The sequence below is a fragment of the Ceratotherium simum genome, chromosome 10 (genome assembly GCF_057802395.1).
Source record: "Ceratotherium simum simum isolate JZ-2026a chromosome 10, ASM5780239v1, whole genome shotgun sequence".
NCBI lineage: Eukaryota > Metazoa > Chordata > Mammalia > Perissodactyla > Rhinocerotidae > Ceratotherium > Ceratotherium simum.
The window spans coordinates 38188461-38200822 of NC_141909.1; the positions used below are offsets into that span (position 1 = coordinate 38188461).

General features: G+C 37.3%; 1 long non-coding RNA gene across 1 annotated transcript in view; it reads left to right on the plus strand.

The window, feature by feature from the left end:
- LOC147916096 (uncharacterized) overlaps positions 1–11953 on the plus strand; it is a 53192-nt gene extending 41239 nt beyond the window's left edge. The window contains exon 3 of the long non-coding RNA XR_015553345.1: positions 10537–11953. This is a non-coding gene — a long non-coding RNA (uncharacterized LOC147916096). The remainder of the gene's footprint in view (positions 1–10536) is intronic.
- The last annotated feature ends 409 nt before the right edge of the window (positions 11954–12362 follow it).

Here is a 12362-nt window from a genome sequence, read left to right on the forward strand (position 1 = left end):
TGCATTTGGCAATTCTGGTACCTGCAGCTTCTTAATTTTGACTTCCTTATCTCTTGATTTCCACTACATAGCGTTCTTCTCTTGTAACACAGTGCTGTATAAGAAGGTGTCCCAGGCCTTCTTGTTACCCTATGTGAACCGAGACTTGGGGAATTTACACAAATGCTGAGACTCTGCTGCTGCTATTGCTGTGAGTAATAAAGTCCTTTGTCCCCAAACCAGTAGTCTTGTGTCTTCTGCCACTATTTAAGAAACTGAAAGGCTAATTTGTTAACTTGCAAGTACAGTAAAATCTCAGACATTTCGCCTTTATTTACGTATGGATGTGTTTTGATCTCAATGTTGCCAGTATTGATCTTAGAGACTGTATTGTTCCTTGCTTTAAATCCTGATATATTTTTAAGATATGTTTTATTCCCCAACTTTCATTCTAACTGATTTAATATCTTTTAGCAATTCTAGAAATTTCTTATCAAAATATTATTTTGAATATTACATTTGCTCCATCTTCTTTATTATTACTTTTTGGAACTCTTTTTATACATATATTGACACATTTATCTTATCTTCCAGGTCTCTTAAATTCTCTTAATTATCATCCATCTTTTCAATTCCACATGTTATGTTTTATAGTACCCTCGGTTTTGTCTCCTAGTTTATCATTTCCCTCTTGCTCTGTATATATTTTTAAATTAACCTGCCCAAGGGGTTTTACATTTGGAAGTCTGTGTTTTTCTTTAATAGAAATAAAATTTTGGTTCTTTTTCACATCTGCTTATATTTTTTTCATATTATATTATCTCATTCTTTTTATGTCTCTAATCCTTTAAACTTTTAATTATTTTACATATACTCACTTTTAAATATTTTCTTTCAGATTATAATACTATTAGCTCAAGATCTTGGAGTTTTAATCTTTTTTGTTATGTCTGCTTATTGTAAATTATGGTTAATTGCTTCCTCACATTTTGTAATTTTGAATTACTCGTACTTTGGAAGGTCTGTGTTATCTTTTGCAACCTGATTTAAGGAAGCCTCCTTCTGAAACAGTTATGTGGATTCATCTTTTCTCCTTGTATAGGCATTCCACTCCAGGGCCTAATTTTATAGACCCAACATCTCTGCCATAGAAGCCACACCATATACTTCCCTTAGTAGCAAACAGCATCACTTGCTGTTTCTGGTGTCTCAAAGCCCCTCTCAAGTTAATTGATCAGCTAGAATGACTCACAAGACTCAGTAGCATGTTATAGTGGTAGCTAAGATTTATTACATCAAAAGATACGGAGCAAGATCAATATGGAAGAAATATGCATCAAGTGGAATCCGGAGAGGTCAGGTGCAGGCTTCCAAGTCATTCCCCTACCAAATCTCACAGAACATATTTTTCTCTCTTGTAGCAAGCTATAGGGACACATGCAAAATGCCTCGGTTCAAGGAAGCCCATTTGAATCTCAGGATCCAAGTCTTTTATGGATGACTGGTCACATGGACACGTTCTACTACACAACGGGCCATCATGGTAAAACCTCAGGATCCCAACAGTGAAAGCAGATGCATCATTAATCTTGATGTTTGCACACAAGTCTTCCTCACGTGTCCTGAGAATCTGGTACAGCATACCCCTTTGCTCTGGGTGTACAAAACTACCCTCAATCAGTAACATAAGAATACTCTCAAGATCATATTTCCAGGGTTTGGCCGGAGTCAATCTTGGTTCCGAGTAACGGTAGAGACAAGAAAGGACTGAGAAACCAAATCTGCCATGTTAATCTCTTCTCACCAGCTTTTGGCTCAGTTTTTCACCTACTTCTTTAATTCTGTTATTTGGGCATTTTACTTTCTTGCTTATAAATACTCCAAATATTACTTTATTTTATTTAACGTTTATAAGTGCTTTTAGAAGAAGTATTTTTTATTTTTCTTATTTCTCCATCTTTCCTTGTGTATAGTTCTTTGTATGAAGGGCTCCTATTTTAGATTAAACAATTATTTATGCATACCTGCATGACTCAGCTTTTCTCAGAGTGGTTATAGAGATCTGAATGTGCTGAAGTTTGCTTACAGAGTATATTCAGTACAAATATTTTAATAATAACATTTTTACATATCTATCTATCATCTATCTGCCTATCTATCTATCTATCTATCTATCTTTCACTTGTTAAGAAGTTGTGATGAAAAAGTTGTAGTTCCCAAAGTGAAAGAATTAACTAAGATATTAAAAAAAACCAAATTAAAATTTGATGTATACTCTTTTACAATTTTATCTCTTGCATCACAAATCATTCTAGTTCAAGAGAAGAGAGGAATATTTCAAAAAGATGAAATATCTTTTCTACACCGTCACAGAGTCACAAATTCTTCCTTAGAATAGATATCATTTGAATTTTCAATGGCGATATTACTATCTTTGGAAAAGTTTTATGTTATGTTTCTCATACCTCAATATCGCTTTAGTATTGAGTCTATATTTCATATCTTTCGCATTTATCTTTTTTGCTTAAATGTATTAATTTTGAATTTATAGAATTTTCACTAATAGTCATTAAGCTGTGTTTTCCATATATTCCCTTCCTCAGTTGTAACTGCAGTTCCTCTAAAAGTGTTAGTGTAGCTTTCTTCTTATTAACTGGATCCTTATTTACCCTGGTTCCTTACTTTGTATCAAGTGGGACCTTAATAAAACTCTGTAACTTTCCAATTCCATAATTGCTGGCAAATATGTTTCTAAATATCTATTTAAAATACAATTAGAATTAAGGTATAACAGCCCCAGGTGAATTACCAGGACTAATACTGAAAATTTACTTGTCTCATTTGTTCATTTTTTCATTAAACACATATTTATTGGGCAACTACTATGTGGCCAGCATGAGCATGCTGTCCTAAACACTGGGGATACAGAGTTGAGCAAAACAAATAAAAACGTCTTCATGGAGATGACTCTATCATACATTTTAGGTCTACTCTTGGAGAATATTATCATGCAACGTTAGTGTAATATTACTGTGCAGGAAGCAATTATCACCTTTTGCATGAATTTATGGAGTATTGTCTTCCTTTGACCCACTTTATCCATTGTAAGGCCAAAAATTGACCTGTTGGGAAAAAATGGATATTAATACACACCTAAAAGAAGATTATTCTCATGGAAATTAATTCTTGACCAAAAATCAGATTTTGCTTCAGATTAGGATGACTTTTCAGGCCAAAACAATTAAAAATGGTACAATCACCCTTTCAACTATTTCTGAAAGGCTGTTTACCTCTGGAAAGAAGAGCTTGGATTATTGCTTTTCTGCTGGGAATACTCTTCCTGTTCTTTATAACACAATGCATTCTTTTTTTTTTTTTTTTTTTTTTTAATTTTTTGTTTATTGCAGTAACATTGGTTTATAACATTGTAAAAATTTCAGGTGTACATCATTGTACTTCTATTTCTGCATAGATTACATCATGTTCACCACCAAAATACTAATTACAACCCATCACCACACACATGTACCCAATTATCCCTTTCACCCTCCCCTCTCCCCCCTTCCCCTCTGGTAACCACCAATCCAATCTCTGTCCCTATGTGTTTGTTTATTGTTGTTATTATCTACTACTTAATGAAGGAAATCATATGGTATTTGACCTTCTCCCTCTGACTTATTTCACTTTGCATCATGCCCTCAATGTCCATCCATGTTGTCACAAATGGCTGGATTTCATCGTTTCTTATGGCTGAGTAGTATTCCATTGTATATATATACCACAGCTTTTTTATCCATTCGTCCCTTGATGGGCACTTAGGTTGCTTCCAAGTCTTGGCTATCGTGAATAAGGCTGCAATGAACACAGGGGTGCATGTACCTTTGCAAATTGGTGTTTTCAAGTTCTTTGGATAAATACCCAACAGTGGAATAGCTGGATCATATGGTAGTTCTATCGTTGATTTTTGAGGAATCTCCATACTGTTTTCCATAGTGGCTGCACCAGTTTGCACTCCCACCAGCAGTGTATGAGAGTTCCCTTCTCTCCACAACCTCTCCAACACATGTTGTTTCCTGTCTTGTTAATTATAGCCATTCTGACGGGCGTGAGGTGATATCTCATTGTAGTTTTGATTTGCATTTCCCTGATAGTTAGTGATTTTGAACATCTTTTCATGTGTCTGTTGGCCATCTGTATATCTTCTTTGGAGAAATGTCTGTTCAGGTCTTTTGCCCATTTTTTAATTGGGTTGGTAGTTTTTTTGTTGTTGAGATGCATGAGTTCTTTATATATTTTGGAGATTAAGCCCTTATCAGATGTATGGTTTGCAAATATCTTCTCCCAATTGTTAGGTTGTCTTTTCGTTTTGTTGATGGTTTCCTTTGCTGTGCAGAAGCTTTTTAGTTTGATGTAGTCCCATTTGTTTATTTTTTCTATTGTTTCTCTTGCCCGGTCAGATGTGGTGTTTGAAAAGATGTTGCTAAGACTGATGTCGAAGAGCGTACTGCCTATGTTTTCTTCTAGAACTTTCACAGTTTCAGGTCTTACATTGCAGTCTTTAACCCATTTTGAGTTAATTTTTGTGTATGGTGTAAGGTAAGGGTCTACTTTCGTGTTTTTGCATGTGGCTATCCAGTTTTCCCAACACCATTTGTTGAAGAGACTTTCTTTTCTCCATTGTATGTTCTTGGCTCCATTGTCAAAGATATGCTATCCATAGATGTGTGGGTTTATTTCTGGGCTTTCGATTCTATTCCATTGATCTGTGTGTCTGTTTTTTGTGCCAGTACCATGTTGTTTTGGTTACTATAGCTTTGTAGTATATTTCGAAATCAGGGAGTGTGATACCTCCAGCTGTGTTCTTTTTACTCAGGATTTCTTTACCTCTTTGGGGTCGTTTGTTGTTCCATATAAATTTTAGGATTCTTTGTTCTATTTCTGTGAAAAATGTTATTGGAACTTTGATAGAGATTGCATTGAATCTATAGATTGCTTTAGGAAGTATGGACATCTTAACTATGTTAATGCTTCTAATCCAAGACCACGGAATATCATTCCATTTCTTTGTGTCTTCTTCAATTTCTTTCAGCAATGTTTTATAGTTTTCTGTGTACAGATCTTTCACCTCTTTGGTTAACTTTATTCCTAGGTATTTTATTCTTTTTGTTGCAATTGTAAATGGGATGGTATTCTTAATTTCTCTTTCTGCTACTTCGTTGTTAGTGTACAGAAATGCAACTGATTTTTGTATGTTGATTTTATATCCTGCAACTTTACCATATTCGTTTATTACTTCTAAAAGTTTTCTGGTGGATTCTTTAGGGTTTTCTATATATAAAATCATGTCATCTGCAAATAGTGACAGTTTCACTTCTTCCTTTCCAATTTGGATCCCTTTTATTTCTTTTTCTTGCCTGATTTCTCTGGCTAGTACTTCCAGTACTATGTTAAATAGGAGTGGTGACAGTGGGCATCCTTGTCTGGTTCCTGTTCTTAGAGGGATAGGTGTCAGTTTTTCACCATTGAGGATGATATTAGCTGTGGGTTTGTCATATATGGCCTTTATTATGTTGAGGTACTTTCCTTCTATACTCATTTTATTCAGAGATTTTATCATAAATGGATGCTGTGTCTTGTCAAATGCTTTCTCTGCATCTATTGAGATGATCATGTGATTTTTATTCTTCATTTTATTAATGTGGTGTATCACGTTGATTGATTTGCGAATGTTAAACCATCCTTGCATACCTGGAATAAATCCCACTTGATCATGGTGTATAATCTTTTTAATGTATGGTTGTATGCGATTTCCTAGTATTTTGTTGAGGATTTTTGCATCAATGTACATCAGTGATATTGGCCTGTAATTTTCTTTTTTTGTGCTGTCCTTGTCTGGTTTTGGTATCAGGGTAATGTCACCCTGGTAGAATGAGTTAGGGAGCTTCCCCCCCTCCTCAATTTTTTGGAAGAGTTTGAGAAGGATAAGTATTAAGTCTTCTTTGAATGTTTGGTAGAATTCACCAGGGAAGTCGTCTGGTCCTGGACTTTTATTTTTGGGGAGATTTTTGATTACTGATTCGATCTCCTTTCTGGTGATTGGTCTATTCAAATTCTCTACTTCTTCTTGATCCAGTTTTGGAAGGTTGTATGATTATAAGAATTGACCCATTTCTTCCAGATTATTGAATTTTTTGGCATATAGCTTTTCATACTATTTTCCTATAATCTTTTGTATTTCTGAGGTGTCTGTTGTAACTTCTCCTCTTTCATTTCTTATTTTCCTTATTTGTGCCTTCTCTCTTTTTTTCTTGGTGAGTCTAGCTAAAGGTTTGTCAATTTTGTTGATCTTTTCAAAGAACCAGTTCTTGGTTTTATTAATTTTTTCTATTTTTTTTTAGTCTCTATTTCATTTATTTCTGATCTGACTTTTATTATTTCCCTTCTTCTACTGATTTGGGGCTTTGTTTGTTCTTCTTTTTCCAGTTCCTTTAGGTGCATTGTTAGATTGTTTATTTGAGAGTTTTCTTGTCTGTTGAGATAGGCCTGTATCGCTATCAACTTCCCTCTTAGAACCGCTTTTGCTGTATACCATAAATTCTGGCATGTTGTATTTTCATTTTCATTTGTCTCCAGGTATTTTTTGATTTCTTCTTTGATTTCTTCATTAACCCAGTCGTTGTTCAGTAGCATTTTGTTTAATCTCCACATATTTGTGGCTTTTCTGATTTTCTTCCTATAGTTGATTTCTAGTTTCACACCGTTGTGGTCAGAAAAGATGCTTGATATTATTTCAATCTTCTTAAATTTATGGAGACTTGTTTTGTGGCCTAATATGTGATCAATCCTGGAGAATGTTCCATGTGCATTTGAAAAGAACGTGTATTCTTCGGTTTTTGGACGGAATGCTCTGTATATATCTACTAGGTCCATCTGTTCTCATGTGTCATTTAAGGCCAATGTTTCCTTATTGATCTTCGGTTTGGATGATCTATCCATTGGAGTAGGTGGAGTGTTAAAGTCCCCTACTATTATTGTGTTACTGTCTACTTCTCTTTTTATGTCTGTTGATAATTGCTTTATATATTTAGGTGCACCTACATTGGGTGCGTAGATATTTACAAGTGTTATATCTTCTTGTTGGATTGTTCCCTTGATCATTATGTAATGCCTTTCTTTGTCTCTTTTTACAGTTTTTGTTTTAAAGTCTATTTTGTCTGATATGAGTACTGCTACCCCAGCTTTCTTTTCATTGCCATTTGCGTGGACTACCTTTTTCCATCCCTTCACTTTCAGTTTGTGAGTGTCTTTAGGTCTGAAGTGTGTCTCTTGTATGCAGCATATATATGGATCTTGTTGTTTTATCCAATCAGCCACCCTATGCCTTTTAATTGGAGCATTTAGTCCATTGACGTTTAAAGTAGCTATTCATAAGTATGTACTTACTGCCATTTTTTAACTTTTTTTTTCTCAGTGTTTTAGTAGTCCTTCTCTGTTCCTTTCTTCTTCCATAAAGAATTGATGGTCTCTTCAGTTTGACCTCTGTCTGAAAGCTCTACTCTTTAACTCCCCTCCTCCCTCCTTTTATTTTTTGGTACCATAACAAACCTCTTTTTTGTGTATTTGTATCCATTATGTTCTTATCACGGAAATAGATAATTTTTCCTATTTTTGGTCTTCTCTTTTCCCCTTAAATCAGTCCCTTTAACATTTCTTGTAACACTGGTTTCTTGGTGACAAACTCCTTTAATTTTTGCTTGTCTGGGAAATTTTTGATCTCTCCTTCCATTTTGAATGATAGCCTTGCTGGGTAGAGTATTCTTGGCTGTAAGTTTTTTCCTTTTAGCACTTTAAATATATCATGCCACTCTCTTCTCCTGTGAGGTTTCTGCTGAGAAGTCAGCTGATAGCCTTATGGGGCTTCCTTTGTATGTAACTTGTCTTTCTTTTGCGGCTTTTAGGATTCTCTCTTTATCTTTAATTCTGGACATTTTTATTATGATGTGTCTTGGGGTGGGCCTCTTTGGGTTTATCTTGTTTGGGGCTCTCTGTGCTTCCTGTACCTGGATGTCTGTTTCCTTCCTTAGGTTAGGGAAGTTTTCATCTATTATTTCTTGAGATAGATTCTCTGCCCCTTTGTCTTGCTCTTCTCCTTCCAGAACACCTATAACATGGATGTTAGTGTGCTTGATGTTGTCCCAGAGGTCCCTTAGACTCTCCTCACTCTTTTTAATTCTTTTCTCTTTTACCTGTTCAGCTTGGGTAATTTCTTCTGGTCTTTTGTCCAGCTCGCACATCCGTTCTTCTGTATCCTCTACTCTGCTTTTGAGTCCCTCTAGTGAATTTTTCATTTCCAGTATTCTATTCTTCATTTCTGATTGGTTCTTTTTTATATCTTCCATTTCTTTGTTGACATTCTCACTGAGTTCATCTATTCTTCTCCCCAGATCAGTGACCATCCTCAACACTCTTAGTTTAAACTCTCTGTTGGGTAGGTTGCTCATTTCTGTTTCACTTAGTTCCTTTTCTGGGGTTTTGTCCTGTTCCCTTACTTGGAATGTATTCCTTTGCCTCCTGATTTCGCCTCTTTCCCTCTGCTTGTGTCTACGTATTAGGTAGGTCAGCTACGTCTCCTGTTCTTGGATAGGTGACCTTATGTACGTGATGGCTTAGGAGGCCTGCAATGTCCTTCCCTCAGTTCTCAATGTTCCAGGGGTGACCCCTATGTGGGCTACGTGTGTCCTTCTGTTATGGCCTGTTTGCTCTCCCTGTATGTGCCCAGATAGGCCAAGTTATGCTCCTGGCCAGCTGTCGTAATGCTCAGCTGCTTGTAGTTGTTGTGGGCCCTTCAGTCTCTTTATCAGGTGTGGGGAGCCCCAGCACAGTTGGCTGCAAGTTCTAATACCACATTTGTGTTGCAGTATTTCTTTTAAGTGAGCAGGCCCCCAGTGTGGCAGGTTGTTAGGTTCAGGGCCTTACAATTGCTATAAGCCTCCAGACTTTAGGTCTCTTATCAGCATTCTGAGGATTGCAGCTGGGTGGGGCTGGCCTCAGGCACAGGAGCACCCAATTGTTTCAGGCTTTGGAAGGTGGGGCAAACCCCCTATGTGGATCTTTGAGAAGCACAAGGCTTCTGCAGCTGACAAGCCCTGCTGCCCACAGGTCCAGACACACAGTCAACACAGTCCTGCCCCATGTGCGTGCCCCGACCTCCCGAAGCAGACCCAGTCTCTCCACAGCAGGAGCCCCACACACTCCACCACCACCCCACACTCTCCACCTGCTCCTTGTGCACGCCCTGCCCCACTGAAGTGGGCTCAGTTGCCAGGCTGCAGAGAATCCAGTCACCAATCTATGCAGGCCCACAAGTTGCCTGAGGGCTTGTTGTTGGGTGGGGCCAGTCTCTAGGGTGGGCTGCCTGCCCTGGCTGAGCTGGATTAGATCGGTGCTCTAGCAGGTGGGGCAGACCCTGGGCTAGCAGGCCCCAGGGAGAACTGCAATGGCGTCTGCCAGCATCTGTGTCAGCATGCCCACACCAGGCCACAGCAATGGCTGCCGCCAATGTCCCAGTCCCTGGAGAGGTCTCACCTCTCACCGAGATCCACTCAGGGCCTATTAGGTGAGTCTCTTTTCACCACAGCACTGTGCACCTTTCTTTCTGGTAATTTTAGGTTGCTTTCTGAAACGGGTAAGTTTGCACATGGGCCCTTTAAGAGCCAGTTTTAATTTCTTTGTGAACCAGCTTTACTGGGGGTTTTAATAGCAGGCAAAGTCAGATATTCTGCCGCTCGTCTCGATTGTGCTGGGTCCACAAAATGCCCACAGCGGGGTCGCTCCCCAGCTCAGAGCCCTGCTCCTCCAGGGAGGCTGTGGACCTGTGAGCTGCTCCCGGCGTCCGTGAAGCTGGTGGCTTGTGAAAGTGGCATTTTTCCTCTCCAGAAGGGAGTCTCTGCCTCTTCCACCTCAGTTAGGATTGTCCGTTGTTGCAGGAGTTCCTCTTATCCAGTTTTCAGTTCTGTCTCAGGGGTAATTTTTCCACGAGTAGTTGTAAATTGGCTGTGTCCACGGGAGGAGGTGAGTTCAGAGTTGCTTACGCCGCCATCTTGACTTTTGAAGTTATAATTTTATTCTGTAATGGAATATAGTTGAGTTTTTTAGAATTTTTTTTTTTGTATAAAACTGAGTGTTATGTTGAAATTATATAATCCTTCTACTGAAAACAACATGTGTCTTATTACTGGGAACTAGAATTGAATAATTGTGTCCTAGATAGATTGTTATAAAGGCTCCTTCTCTTGGTAGAATTTAAATGTCTAAATTCTTCACCAGTGAGGGATATCAAAGATAAGATGGGAGGTAAGATGTAAATGACACAGGGTAGGACATTTTTATTTTTTAAACTTGGCCGCTTGCATGAGATAAACACATTAGTTGCTGTGTACAAGTTGTACTTTAAAAACCAGCTTCTTAAATACTTTACACCATTCACTTGGTAATGTTTATTATTATCATTCTTGAGTAAGCTTTCCTAAAAATTCCTCTTCTTTTCAACCCTTCCAGGAGGAAGAAAGGAAAAGTTTTTATCCATGCTTGATTCTCTGTGCACTGCTGCTGGAGTGGTGTTGGCATGGAGTAAGAGACCCCCAATGAGACATTCAGGAACTGATGATCAAGGTCGTGTGGACCATAAGCCCCTCCCTATCAGGAGATTCATCTTGCAAGATGAGTTTGGAGTCTCTGGTGTTTTCTCAATTCGAGAATGTGAAAGCTCTTTAATTCTTGGTTTGGAATCCCACCCACACCCAGACCTTTTAAAAATTGAGTGTCTGTCTACAATGTGCAGAGGTGTACTTACTGATGAATATCAGCTCTTCCAGAAAAATTGTCAGAGCAGATGATTTGCTCACCAAGAATTGCACACACATCCATAAGAGGACTGAGAGCCAGAACTGACAAGATTTGTTTATTGTCATAAGTGATTATTAATTAACAATTTAGTTGAGTAGAACTCACCATGACAAGCAATAAGGGCTAAATGTAGAAATATTACTAAACTATTCTTTTAGAATAATCTGGGAGTTTCTAAATGATACTAATGGATCTAGCTGACATTTTCAAAATATTGATATTTTTTGTAAGCTATATCATAAAAACAATAAAAAAATAAAAAATTTAAAAATATTATAATGATAATAGTTTTCCTATTTCATTAAGTGTATTTTCTGTTAAACTACCAAATGAATTTATGCTTGTGTTTAAACTTATTCTATTTTTCTAATAATGTTGGACATGGCTTAGCTTAGAGAAAATAGACGCTGTTTCCTTGGTATCCATGATCATGCTGTCCTTAAAGCTCTCTTTTTCACTGTATATTAGTTAGAGCTTGTGTTTCACAAGAGAGACTTGATTACAGTTTAGTTCAAGCAAATAAGGATTTATTTATCTCACACAAAAGGAAATCTACAAGTGCTATTGTAAGACTGAAATTCTTTCTCAATAATAACAGGGAATAGTCTCCTTCTATCTTTTGCTACACTTTCCTTAGCAATGGCTAGTGCGCTCCCAGTTTGCACCAGCATTCTAGAAAGGAGAAAGGAAAAACCATCAAAACACCAGTTGACCTCTCCTTTCATTTTGAAGGCCAGAAGTGATTCACATGAACAGTCTTAGGTTCAAAGGGGTTTAAAAAAATGTAGGGGGTTTAAAAAATTTTTCCAGCCTCTATTTTAGAGACAGAGTGAAAAGCCATTTGCTGTTGAGTGAGCCAACCTACAGTATCTGTCACATTTTCTTCTGAAATGTCACTGTATTGTTATCACCCCCAGCCTATGGCTGACTTTTCTTATTCTATGTTTATATTTATATTTATATATATATTTGTATATATTCTATATTTACTGATGTCTCTGCATTAAAATTCATTTAAATGCTATCACTTTGTAGTTGCAATGGTAATGTATATTACTAACATTCTCAATTAAATACCCAGTGAATTAAACAAAAACTTAAAAAAATGACCATTGAGATAAATGATAAGACGGTATATTTTAGAAAAAGTTTACCAGTGGCAGGCTCTGTGATGGTTGAGAAACTCATTTTCAGCCTATGCACTCTCTGCCATGTGGGGAAAAAAAGCAGCATTAATGACTGTAAAGAAAATATAAAGAATGTTTTATTCATTGTCTCTTCACTACAGTATTGGCTCCCTCTAATGCAGATCCCATCTTTTGCTGAGTATGACCTAAGGCAGCCAGATTTTTTATCTTGTCGGTGAGTTCTTATTTTTCTGCATCTGTTCATAGAGTACAAAGGGTATGTAATATGACTGGGGATAGTGGGAAATGGACAGCGCCAATTCCGTAGTGTCACGTATAGTAGTTATTTGT